Here is a 14,359-nt window from a genome sequence, read left to right as displayed (position 1 = left end):
CTTGGGTCCATTCAAACCCAGTACACCTCCCCTTTCCCTACGTTAGCAGTCCGGCAGATAGTCATCTTAGAAGGGCCTTCCATCAGGTTTTAGCCCCTTAACCTATGTGGCATGTGTGATAACTGTATAACACAATAATGCAAATAATTATTTAGGTAGGAGTTCTAATCTTAGTCTTGGCAAATGTAGAAGTGTGGGTGTATGACAGTTGTGTCTTGTTTGTTTATAGGTGAAACAGTTTTATGCCATTCCCACCCATGACACTTCACAGTGCACCACCTTATCAGTCCAGATGATGTCAGTCCCTTATCATAAACCTTGGCCAGCTGTCAGCTCTGTAAGTTCAGTAATGTGCGTGATAAATGCTTAACACAGTAATACAGATGACTAGTTTGGCAGGGGCTCTACTCTTGTATCTGGCAAATGTTTGTGTGGATAATTATGTTTGTAAATAGAAGTATTTTGATATGTTTCACACCCACTGCCTTACTTTATCAGTCCTGCTGATGCCATTCCCCATATCAGCAACTTTAGTCATATATCTGCCTAATAAGCTCTGTAGTATGTGCGTTAACTGTGTAACCACTATGGTAAAAAATCACTAGCTAGGTAGGGGTTCTACTCTCCCATCTGGCCAATGTGTGTTTGTTTGTAGTACAAAGTATTTTGATAGGTTAAACACCCACTGCACTACTATATCAGTCCTGCTGATATCATTCCCTTTATAGGTTCACAAGTGTGTAGTAGGTAATGGCCCAAGAGCCTTAACAAGCCTAGCACATAGAAGGACCCTGCCATTGTGCCACCCGAAGTTACTTCCCACTGCCTGTCTCAAGTATAGGCAGGGTAGGGATCTTTGGGTTGAACTGTCTATTACCCATCCACTCATCAAAATTTCTCTGGAACAGGGTCAGCTAGGTGCTCTGCCTTACATGTATGGGAAGTGTATTCCAGGGCATGAGCAGTCTCTTGGTGAGGACCTGTCCCAAAAGCATGTTGTGGTGATTGTGGTATTGAGGCAGAGGTCTCTACAGTGTGTGGTGTGGATGGATTTATATGTAGCATTTCTAAACCAGCTGGGTCAGACATGGCTTTGTAAGTCAAGCACAGATAGCTGCTAATTAGGCGATATGACACAGAGAATAGCTTGGGTCTGCTGAATCTCTCTGTGTAGGATGTGTGTTTAATGCCTAGGAACCCCTTTATGAGGTGCTTGTGTGACTTCTCCAGCTGTAGCAGGTGTCTAGTGAACACATGGCAAATGGGCCCCAATACGTGAGGAGTGGTCTAATGAGGGTATAGTAGACAGAGATCATTACCTCTGTCTTCCTGGATGCAAAACCCTTGGTAATGCAATGTGGATATAGAAGGACGTCCTGACCACATTGACAGTGTGGTGCTTGAAGGAGAAGTTGCTGTCATCCTGTGTCCCCATATCTCTTATATACCTACAGTATTCATTGGGCTCCCATTGATGTGGAATGTACTGGGAACTGAGCTTTTTACAAAAGGGGATGATGATGGTGATGTATTTTGTGGGGTTGGGAGAGTGGCCTAATGGTTAAGGTGTATGCCTTACAAACACAAGGTACAGGGTTTGAATCTCACAGGGGATAATTGGTTAGACTTAAAATGGCTCGCAAGGGCAGTTGGCCTAGTACTAATCTATGAACCTATGAACCTATGGTGTTAAACTTCTGGCCATGGTTTCCACAACACTCATTGGTCTCAGTGAGGCCTTTCTGTAGGATGTCTGCATCACTTGTGGAGTTCATGATAGCTCACAGCTTTCAGTCCTCTGTGAACTCACTCAGCCAGAGTTTCTCTGTGTTGGTTTGGATTTCTGAGAAGTAGATGCTGGACAGGATACTATCCAGTACTGATCCCTGTGGGACCCTTCTCATGACTGCTTGCCAGTCTGACTTGAAGTTTGCCACTGTCACACTGTGTGTTCTGTGAACCAATTTGCAAATCACCCACTGATATAGGGGTTAATGTCTAGTTTGTTGGGTTTCCCAATAATCCCTGACTGAGGAATGGTATCAGAAGCCTTGGCCAGATTGAGGTAAGCTGTATGCAGTGCCTTACTGTCATACACACCCCTGGTGACTCACTCAAAGATGTCAAGCAGGTTGAGCACGCAAGATCTGCCACTCACAAAGCCAAACTATGTGGGGTCCAGAGTTAGGAGATCACACATATCTTGGTGAATCAGGTCCCTGATGATGCGCCCATACTTGTACAGAGTAGACTTGTCAGGCTAAGGGCCAAATAATCCCCAGGGTCTGTAGATGCTACCCCTTTATGGAGAGGGATGACTGTAGCAGTGTGCCAGTTTGGAAGTACAAAGCCTGAGGTGAGGCTGTGACTGACCAGGGCACACAGATGTGGTGCCAAGTCTCCTTGTATGTCATGTAGAACACAGCCATGGATATGTTGGTGTCCCATGGAAGCTGTATCCTTGCCTGTGGACAATGCTGATCTAACCTGGCCTGCAGTAATGCTGGGTGCCTGGCATTCATCTGCCATTGTGACTGTCCCCTTGGGGGGAGAGGGGGGTAAAGCTGGCATTGACTGTGTTGGCAAGACTGTGGCCAATATCTGTTGTGTCAGGATAGGAATCAGCATTGTGCAGTAACTCACAGCACTGGTGGTTATTGCTGTGCAGGTTGTTGATATAACTATCAAAGGCTTTTGTGATTGTTGTCAGTATCTGCTGCAAATATGCCTTCATAGCTGCCTGTAGGTGATTATGTGAGGGATCCCAAGTTGTGTTTGAGACTAATAAGGGGGTTCACCAGTCATGGGGCACCACCATTTTCTGCAACAGTGTCCTCCTTCTGTTGTACACTTTAGTAATGGCAGGGGACCATCACAATGGCTTCCAGTGCTTGGAGGACAGTATCTGTGTTCTGTTAGCTATGCCTAGTACCATGCATCCATTTACATGTTTGTGCAGTGCATATGTGTATGATGCAACAGTCAGGCAGCTATTTTCCATTGGCATGGGTGCAGTGAAGTCATCCATCCCTGTTTTTATGACTGCAATGTCAGCACTGGAGAGGTTTTGCAAGGTGGTTACCTTTGTTGGGGGTGTGGGTGAGATTTTGAGCTCCATGTTGATTACATCATATTTGGATCTGACCAGGTAGGGATTGACAACTGTGGTCAGGCAACAGTCCCATATGCAAGTAAGCAATACAGGTCAAGGTTGTTGCATCCTCTACTGGCGGTCAGTATGAGCCAGTCCAGGCCATTGGAGCTGATGAATTCCATGAAGCATTGGGCCAGTGTACTGGTGCTTGACTGCTTTCCCCAGGTGATGGAGGGGTAGTTGAATTCTCCTACTATGTCAGTCTTGGGTTGGACCTTCATAGATGCCAGGGTGTTGAGGAATGTGATTTGACAGTCTAGGGACATAGCTGGGGACCAATAGCAGGCTATGGTGTGGATTGCATTATTCCCCAAAGTCAGTTTTACAGGAAGTATCTCCGATGCATTATGCTGGGATACTAGTCTGGAGCTGTGCATATCCGTTATTGATATGGAGACAACACCACCTGTGAAGGTGTGGTCCATGTTTTGGCACTGACAGCTGTGGAATGTATCATAGCCTGTTAGTGTAGGGCTGCTGTCTGCTGCTGTGAACCACCTCTCCGTTACAGCACAAATGTCAATGTTTCACTCGGAGTGCTTTGAGTGACTGCATCTTGACAGTTAGATGTCTACTGTTGAGCAGCATGACCCTCAGATTGCATACATGTCTAGTTGTTATGGTGGTAATTTGATTTGGAACACTGCCTAATAAGGCACTATAGGGGTGGCAAGACACTTACCCTGTACCTGGAAATCCAGGGCTGAAAGATTTAGGTCATCTCTGGCAAGGCATTGAGGTCTGTCAATCATGTTATCCCAAGCAGAGAGATACTGGATCCCCTGAGAATGACACACAACACGTAAGCCAATGCTGCAGTCAATTATCTGTTGATAGTACTGCAGCATCATTCTGGGTGATGGGAGTATACTGCCCAGGGCTACTGTCACACCTGCCTGGACCACATAATCTGAGTGTTCAACCATGTCTCTTGTCATGTCGCCCAGGGAGGTGTGTCTCAGGTCATTCACACTCACATGGATGATGACAGAGTGATACTTGTAGCTGTTGTGGAGTGCCTGACTGTGTGTGTCATATCTTGGATGCTGGAATATGATAGACAGTTGGCTGTTACCTCCTCCATAATCAACATTGTGAGTGGGACATCTGTGTGCCACAGTACTGAGTCACCCAATATTACTGTATTGTGCAGGGCGGTCAGCCTTAAGAGCTTAGGTTGAGGGGCACACTGTGTAGGAGATATATGTATCATTTGGCATGTGCTATTTCATGGTGTCTGAGTGGGTGTCTGTCTTGCTGGTCTGTGCTGATTGTATAAATGTCCATTGAGTGCCTCTGTGAAGGTGGTTGTGTGGCTTTTCAGTGTATGTCAGGGCTGTCATAGTGGGTGTTGTGTGAGCTATGTGGTCCACATGGTGTGGTGCAGGTGTTGATCTCATCCTCTTGACCAGCTAGTCCAGTCTTTGCTGGAGAGTGCATATTTCCACATTTGGTGATATAGGGGTAACCCTCACTGGTCTGAGTGTTTGGAGTTTAGAGGAGAGGGTTGTCTGTGTACATGAGGCAGTTGCAACAGTGCCTCAGACTGGACAAATGCACTAGGCTAATGGGTGAAAGCACAGAAAACTGCACTTCAATCATGCCAGGTGGGGTGGTCATAAGTTGTAAGTACTCAGGCTAATTCCATGATGAATGAGTACTGCTGATGGCTCCCAGGTGTGATACACTTATTGATACAATAACCTGTTGAAGTGCAAAGCTATAATGCTATTTGAAGTGCAAAACAGAAAGAACTAGCAAGGTGTACAGTAGAAACTGAAGGCAGACGTCCTGCCACCTGTAATACTTTACATCAGCTGTGCATTTATTAGCACCTTTGGACAGTTGTAAGTCCAGTAATCTCTGTAGCATGTGCACTAACTGTGTAACGCTATAGTAGACATAAGTATATAGGCAGGAATTCTCATCCCAGTACTGGCAACTGTGTGTGTGTGTGTGTGTGTGTGTGTGTGTGTGTGTGTGTGTGTGTGTGTGTGTGTGTGTGTGTGTGTATGAGAGAGAATAATGTACTGTGTGGGTTATACCCTTTTTGACTTGTGTATCACCCTTTACACTTCCCCTCACTCCAATTTAGAAGTCCTGCTGATGTCATTCACCTTAGAAGTACCTTTGGAGTAGGTGAAGTTGTATAATCTCTGTGGCATGTCTTATAACTGCTTAACACTATAGTAGAAATAACTAGGTAGGCAGGAGTTCTGATCCCAGTACTAGCAACTGTGTGTTGTGTGTGAATTGGATACTGTGTGTCTCATACAAGTTTGATTTGTGTTCCACCCATTACACTTCCTCCACCCTACTTTACTACTGCTGTTGTTGTCATTCACCTTAGAAGTACCTTTGGACAAGGTGAAATTGTGTAAGTTGTGTGGCACATCTGATAACTGCGTAATATGATATTACAAATAACTAGATATGCTAGAGTTGTAATCTCAATACTGGCAACTGTTTGTGTGGGCATTTGTGTGAGAATCAGATACTGTGAAGCTTATACCATTTTGAAGTATGTAACACCATACTCATCCTAATTTAGTAGTCCTGTTGATGCCATTCACCCTACAAGTACCTTTGGACAAGATGAAATTGTTTAAGCTGTGTGGTGTGTCCACTAACTGTGAATTGCCATAATACAAATAACTAGATAGGCATGAGTTCTAATCTCAATACTGGCAATGTTTGTGTGTGTTTGTGTGAGAATCAAGTACTGTGAAGATTATACCATTCTGAGTTGTGTAACACCATACTCATCCTACTTTATTAGTCCTGTCGATGTCACTCACCTTACAAGTACCTTTGGAGGAGGTGAAATTGTGTAAGGTCTGTGGCGTGTCTGATAACTGTGTAATACTATAATAGGCATAAATAGATAAGTAGGAGTTCTAATCTGAATACTGGTGTGTGTGTGTGTGTGTGTCATACATGGCAGGAGACTACCTCCTGATGCCATTATTTATATAGTGTGATAATGGCATCTGTCTCACATGCAGCATGTGAAACCATTGTACAGGCCATACCAGTCCTTTGTACAGATGTGTCTGGAACATCCAGATGTCTGGAATGTATTACTGCTCTGTCTGCCTTAACAATGCCCATGTATGTGATATAGTTGCCAAATAGGCCACACTGAGTGTACTGACACATATGGCAGCATTAGGTATCATACCTGACTGAAACAGAATACCGATACAACATCTGCTACCCTCACACTTGTCCAGGCTTGTAGATGCAATACATGAGTTCAGATGCTTGGTTTTACAAGTGAATTGTTCATGTCATGGGTCACATTAAAGGTTGGGAAAGGTGTGGACTGACATACTGTGGTCTCAATCAGTTTATTTCAGAAACAAATGTCATCTTAACAGGTGTGTCTATACATTTTATATCCACTGTATAGCAGTAATGTTTCACCATGTCCCTACCTTAGTCAGTTTGTCCAACACATTTTGTTGGTGGCTGTCCAGATGTCTTGCACTGACAGGTTGTGAGGAATGCTACAGGAATGTTACATTCTCTTCAGATAGGTTCCTGTGCTGAGCACTGTGATGCAATACAATTAACCCCACCACAAGTGAACATGCACATAAAGCAATATGGCTTTTAGTCATAGTTGTGTGCATGGTAACTTGCATGCCCTCCCACATGCCCGTAGTATTGCCAAAGCACAACTGAACAATTCCATACCACTAGCTTCAGGCTGCTGTCCCATATGCAGACCAGAGTGACCTATGTAGTTGTGGGAGAGTGGTATTGTCAGCAGACTCACATGTGCCCTTGGAAAAGGATGGATGTAGCATGTCTGCACATGTACAGTACAACACCCAATACTACACATTTTGCTGTCCTTCACCATAGATTTGCACTTCTGTGCATTAGAAATCCCCATCCACAACTGCAATCTGACCTGGCACATGCATGTAGATGCTATACAGATACAAGTATGTCTCATAAAGTCATCTACTAATCCCCATTGGGACCTTACCTGCACTCCCCTTGCCCATTGTGTGTGTGCCACCCACCTCCAGCAAGTGGGGCTTTGTACCCTGTTGTTGTACTGTGATGGGTGACCCAAGCTTGGCAAGGAGCTCATTTGGTGTCAGTGGAGGCTGGATGGCTGGGCTCCCACCTGTGGCTGTGGGGTCCCTGGCCACAGCAGCAACCCTTTGCCGGGCATGGAGTATGAAGTTGGTGGCATGATGCTGCACCTGCTCATATGTATGTGTGTGCAGGCCTACCTAATTTACCCTGTGGACAAGGTCATCCCACAGAATGGTCCTATCCCACAGATGTTGCTGACTTCGGCCCCCCAACAGTACTGTGTGGTTCTGTATTATGGCTTCCATTATCAGATTGGATTCCGCTGGTGAAAAGGTCTCCTGTCGGTGATGTGACATTGCACCTGGTAGACTGTAACAGGGAAACACATCACAAGACCCCATACATTTGGCAATAGTATGTCCAGTACCTGCACATGTACCTTGAATACCAGTAGCCACCACTTACAACCATACCAATAGCTACCAATCACAACCATAGCATACCCCTGTAATCTATCAGCACAGTATCAAGTTGCATTGCACTCCTGGCCCTGATGAGTCATAATGCCCCCAGTGAGGGCAAGTTGTTTGCTTAATCCATCATTCCTCATTCACGTCTGTGTAAATGAATGACATCAGCCATCATCCATGTGGATGGTGTGTGGATGGTGCTGCGACTTGATGTGACTACAGTGTGTAATGCAGCTTGGAGCATATGCCTGAGTTCATGTAGGATGCAGACAGGGATGTTATCAGGTGCCATGGATACTTATGTCTGTTCCCTTTCAGTAGGTAATATATACCTGCTCACTGGTGATGAGGGGAAGAGTGTGGGTGCTTTGCATATCCATCTATAGTGCTGCTGAGCCAGGGGGTGATGTTTGCTCTAAACCTATCTGCAGCGAGTTGCCTATGGCTATCTTGTGTGTGTGCGTGTGTGTGTGTGTGTGTGTGTGTGTGTGTGTGTGTGTGTGTGTGTGTGTGTGTGTGCGTGTGTGTGTATATGTGGTCTGACTGGCCGCCATTATGGGGTGGATTGGTTGGTGGCCTCAGAGATTGCAGACATATGTGAAGAGGCCTTGTGATTGGCCTTGGTGGATGTGTCCAATTTGTACTCACAGTTAGCCTTACAGTACTCCACCTGTGACCTTATATGCTTTATCAGACAAAGACTGAGTTGATGCCAGGTTGGTGCATGCTCCTGATTTGGTGTGTATGGCCAATCTAGGGACCAAGTCTGTGATTTGTGTATTGCTGCTGTCCGCCACAAGCATTCAGCCTACCATGAGGGTGTTGATGTTGTTCTGTTGGGTATTGCTGAGGCCATAAAGCTATGTAGGTGCCCACATAGTATTGTGTTGTGGGCCTGGACACGGCTGGTAGTTCCAACATATGGGATGACCTTCATGTTGGCCTTGCTCATTTACCTGGCCTGTGCAGGGGACATTACAAAGATGTGGGGGCTATAGCTTCACAGACAGTAGGTGGAAATACCTCACAGGACAGGACATGTGGAGACAGCCCAGCAACATGGGGACAAAGCTCCAGAGTTTGGTACAGCTTGTATGCCATTGGTGTTGTTATACACATGGGGGGTTGCTACATTGATAGGGTTTGTCTGGACATGTGTTTACTGGGTGACTTGATATCTGGAAGTGATATGCCTCTGATATAGCTCTCAAATGGCATGTTGTCTACAGACTGCCCAGATATTTGCTTATTATACAAGGTCTGTTCCTCGACTGACATCTGTTTTTTTGGGGTTGGTAGGATAATGTGAGGATTGTAGTCAGTAAATGTTGTCATGCACTGGTGTTCCAAACATCGTTTCCCTCAGGGATATGATGTTACAACAACACGTGTAAAGGCAGCTACTGTTTCAGTTTGTAACACCATTATGTGTGATATGTCCCTCTTTCCAGCCCCCTGTCCCATAAGTATGTCATGCATTGTCCAGATGTCCTGCACTATGAGGTGCAGAGGTATGGTATATCATTAATTACCAAGTGCCCTCCAGTTAGCATGACAAAGACATGTCAGTCTCCTGGCCATGGTATGCAGCGGTGGCCAGGGTTGTGGAGCCACACCCCGATAATTGTGTGGAAATCTGCACATATGACAGTATGTCTGTCTGGCCATTGTGAACAGACTGCCAAGATTGTGTAGCAGTGTTGTGTGTATATGTATTTTCAGGCTGGGTAGCAGCTGTGAGTGCCATGCATCTGACTCTGCATACTGCTACAGCTTCTGGTGGTGTATCAGGTCCATATGCTTGTAGGGGCTGACTGTGAAATGTCTTGTAACACCTCAGGATTCCCAGTACACTGTGAATTGGAGCATTATATGTATGGGGTAATGTGTGAGTGGTAAACGGTATGTGGTTGCTCACACAGTATTATACTGTCATGTTCAGTTTGCTTACTGGTATGTTGCTGTGACTGTGGTGCATTTGTTTGGGGGTATGCAGTTTCACACCAGTGTCTGTGTTGCACTAGTATTACATCCCTGTACTTCCTGTTATATTTGCTAATGCATGTGTACAGCCCCAGGGCTGGACCTGGGTAGTGTTATGTCAGCTTGATTGTAGTCTGGACATTGTTTGGTAGTTCACTGTAGTTTCCCTAATGTTGTGTTATATCCATATATTCATAGGATGTCCACTTGTGTGGCTGATATCTTTGGTCTGGTCCCCATAACTGTTATATTATAACCTACCTATGAACCTATGATGGATACAAACTGATTAAGGCATATTTATACATATCATACATATGATGTTATATTTAAGCAATAACCCACAGCTGGGTGTGGGTAATGCTGCATTTATCTACAGTTGGTGTGGCTTGGTCACGAGGGAAATGCCCTCATGACCAAACAGTGCCAACCGTGGGTAAATCCAGCATTGCCCACACCCAGCCATGGGTTATTGCTATTATGCAATGACATTATTTAAGCAATACAATACTTACTTTTCTTAAATAATGTTATTGTATCATGCCTCCATGCTGCCCTTCCACAGTTTTCTGGTATCCTGGGCTATTTCTGATGTACTGCACATGCATAAGGGACATGTTCACACAATTATGCAGCACATCAGTGCTGTGCAGAGGTAGCAATGGAGATAGTGGGATCTCAATTTTTTTTTTTAACATACCTCGGTATGTTATACGACTTAATGAACTCGTATAACATAGTGAGATCTATTAAAAAAGGGAACAGAGATCTCTGTTGAATGGAAGATCTCCATTGCATTTGTTTATGATATCTTGCTATATTATATGAGGTCTTCAACTCAAAAGACATAGTGGGATATGTTAAAAAAAGCAATGGAGATCTTCATTTCCCCATTGCTATCTCTGCAGAGTAAAAATAAAAAACAGGAAATATACAAATGGAAATAGTCCGGGTAACCAGATCTTTTTCCATTTGCATACTCTCAGATTTGCAACGGGCACTCTGTTTGGGCTGGCCAATTAGTGTAATCATTTTTGTATATTAATGGCCTGTCATTGTATAATATAAAATAAATATTTACATACACATTTATAATTTTACGTTTACTTTCCATGACAGCTCCCTACATGCTTTCATTACATTATATTCTTGTGTGACTATACTGTATGGGGCACATGTGTTTATATGTGAGTTTCACATCTTTTCTACATTGACATCTCACTTTCAGAACTGCTACATTACCCTGGTTGACAAAAAATAATTGCTACATAATTTAGGTTTACTAAAATAAGTTTGACACTAATTTCACATGATAAAATAAGTTGTCTGTCTAGGGGCTCAAACTGTGAACACCTGTATATAAAGCTGCAACTCTAATGACTACACTATCTGAGCTTGGATGTTTTACCTGTCTATTTTCATTTAGCTACTATGGGATGTTTAAGCTGTAATGTACACACCCACATAGTTACACTTAAATAACCCTTAGGGCACTGTAAACTAAAGATATATTATGTTATTTAATTTAGGTTATAAGGGTGTATATTGTGGTGTTGTGACAACTACTTGGGACTGTGTTTGTGACATAATGGCAATGACTGGGCTTTCAGGATTCTGTGTGTGTTTCATACTGATGCATGACATGTTCAGTGAGGGCTATTTTTTTTTTTTGTGGGACTATGGTTGTGCTTTTGTACATTTGGGGGATTTATCCCGTTATGTGTACATTTGCACACATTTCTTGCAGCATACCTCTTGACCTCTTAATGCAAAAAATCTGGACAAGGCTTGACAATATGGGGGTACAATTAGGGACATTATTTAAAATATTGCTCTTATAAACTTTAGAAGGTTGCTAGCATACGAGGATTTGTTTTAATATACTTTTTTTCTTCAGAAAATGTATATTAAAAAAATCCTGTTACTCTAGCGACTTTCTAAGTTTATAAGTGCAATATGTAAAATATGTCCCTCTTGTACACCCATTTTGTCAAGCTTTGTCCAGATTTTTTGCATTAAGAAGTTGAGAGGCACGTATTTATTATGTACAGTGTCCGCGGACACTGCTTTTACATTCTAAGTGCCGTACGGCACTTCCTGAGTACAGGTGGTGTGTTTACTGTGCGAGAACTGCTCGTACATGCCCCCTGCACTCATTCATGGATCCTGTCCATGTAGAGCATTCAGCAGCATGCCCTTATGAATATGCAGGGTGTGCTGCTGCGGTACACGGACTTGGAATGCTCTATGCAAGAAGAGCTTCTTCTTGCACGGAGCATTCGTAAATCCCGGGGACAGTATATAATTGCTACCAAAATTATAGAGGATGCCTTATCCTTCCTTTTCTATACTTCACCCACCCACTCCTATCTGTGCTTACTTATATTCAAACAGCCCAGATAATTTTCAATGTATTCCAGCCTTTTACATTCAACATACACTTCCAGAAAACTACATTGTATTATCCTCTTTTTTAAATTGTTTTATACAGATATGGAAAGATAAGATTGTGTTCTTTACTCTCTAATACAGAAAAAATATGTGCTTCTTGCCTCCCTCCATAGCTGACTGGCCTACACTATTACCACCTAAACATATTGGTCACACATTAATTTTCTGGCTAAGTAAAACACATATCTCCATTCTGCCTCAGACTACTCTCACTCCATTTTTTTTCTTTTTTTGCCGTCAACAGCTCAGAATCTGTCTGTTTTGTCAATAACTCATTCTTAATCCATATCATCCAACAGAATTTGATCCACAGGGACAGAATCACTAAAACATAGAAAGTGATGGCAAAGGGAATAAATGGCAGCTTCCGGGTTACGCATGTCATGTAATCTGACTGACCTCACACTATAAAAGTAAACCTGATAATACTGGTAGCACAACACCTCATGTCTTGCCTATTACTATTATTATTATTTTTAGGAGCTGGGAATATCCACGGTTATGTGGCACCAGAAAGAAATTTAGAAGTTAAGAGGAGCATGTTGTTTTATCTTGTATAAGAGAATAGTGCTGCTGCTGGTTCTGGAGAATCTCTTTTTGCAGGATAGATTGTGAACTGGGATCTTGAACATACTGCCATTTATTCACCATATAGGGGAACAAGATCTCACAGAAAGTTGTTGCTGTTGTTTATCTTTTGGCTTTTCCCAGTTAGGGGTCACCACAGCAGAACTCCAGTCTGCTAATGATTGGCAGTTGGTTTTTATGGTGTCGAGTTGCCAGCCTGACACCCAACCTTCAACAAAGGTATGCCCATTCAACGCATGTCTTTTGAACGTCCACTCGACCGCGGGGAGGACATGTAGACTCCACACAGAAGGCACTCCCAACCCAAGCCGATAATCGAACAGGGGAACCTCTTGCTGTGAGGCACAATGCCACCGCTGCACCACCGCGGAATACAAGATCTCACATAAAGTATTCATGCTTATATTACTGAATTAAAGAATAGAACCAAATACCATGAACTGGGTGAGTTACATAATGCATTAACAAGTGACAGAATAATGTGTGAGATATGCACTGTTCAGATGAAAGGCAGACTGCTGCAAAAAGAAAACCTAGTGTTAAATAGAAAGATTCATGCTTGTAGAACAAATGAAGTTAATATAAACTCAGATGAAATAACTTGTAGAGACATTGGACCAATCTACAATTGTATGAGAGAAATGCAATAAACTAGACAGATGTATACCAGATAAAATTTTTTGTCTTTATTTTTTACAGTTTATATTGCTTTTGTTTTCCAGGTTTGTCAGTCTGGGTTTAATGAAAAAAAACATTCATCCAGGAAGAAAAGCTCCAACATATTACAAAGATTTTAAAACAGACATTCAGTAATATTCAAAAACAAACATTAAGTAACATGCATTTGCTAATTAGATTACATTCACTGAAATAAAGAAAATTATTACAGTATAAAAGATACTTATGCATTTAGCAGGAGTTGAGCATTTGAAGAGGTGTATTAATGTACTTATTAAATTGATAATAGATCTCTATGACTATGGATTAGAAATTCAGAAAAATGAAGTGTTAATATTGCAGTTAAGAGATATGGTATTAAGAAGGTTCATAGACAATTATACATGGCTATCATAAGCTTTATATTAGAAGTATGGAGGTGCTGTAGTGAGCAGGTAATCAAAATGGCCAAAAAAATATTGAGGTCAGTAGTGTAGCTCTGCTCTTTAAATGAAGAGAAAAAAAATCACCACTGTAATAAGCTGTATGTGTTGGGTTTATTACAATTACATCTACACACCCCCTTCCAGAAAAATAACAACAACAAAACATTTTACATTCCTTCTACTGGCATACCAACCAGATGGCCAGATGCATGACTCACCCCCCGACCCAGCTATTCAGGTCCTGTTTTTTGTGACCTTCCCCAACCCTCCTTTAACATGTGTTAATAAAAAAAAATGTTTGTTTACATTTAGCAAACTGTTTGCTTACAACTGCATGGAGTGCCTCAGGACTCATATTTAAGTTTTAAAAAATATTTTTGAACTGTAGGAAATTGCTTGTTACAAATGTAACAAACAGTTGCTACAGTTTATACCCTGCCTGCAGGGAGCACTGCAATGCTCATGTTTTAGTTTAAAAAAAAAAAGCTTTTTAAACTGTAGCAAGCAGTTTGCTAGAGTTTATAACCTGCCTGCAGGGAGCACTACAGTGCTTATAT

Source organism: Protopterus annectens, chromosome 5.part1 (assembly GCF_019279795.1).
Source record: "Protopterus annectens isolate FY-2018-M chromosome 5.part1, PAN1.0, whole genome shotgun sequence".
Lineage (NCBI taxonomy): Eukaryota > Metazoa > Chordata > Ceratodontiformes > Protopteridae > Protopterus > Protopterus annectens.
This window is presented reverse-complemented; position numbering follows the sequence as displayed.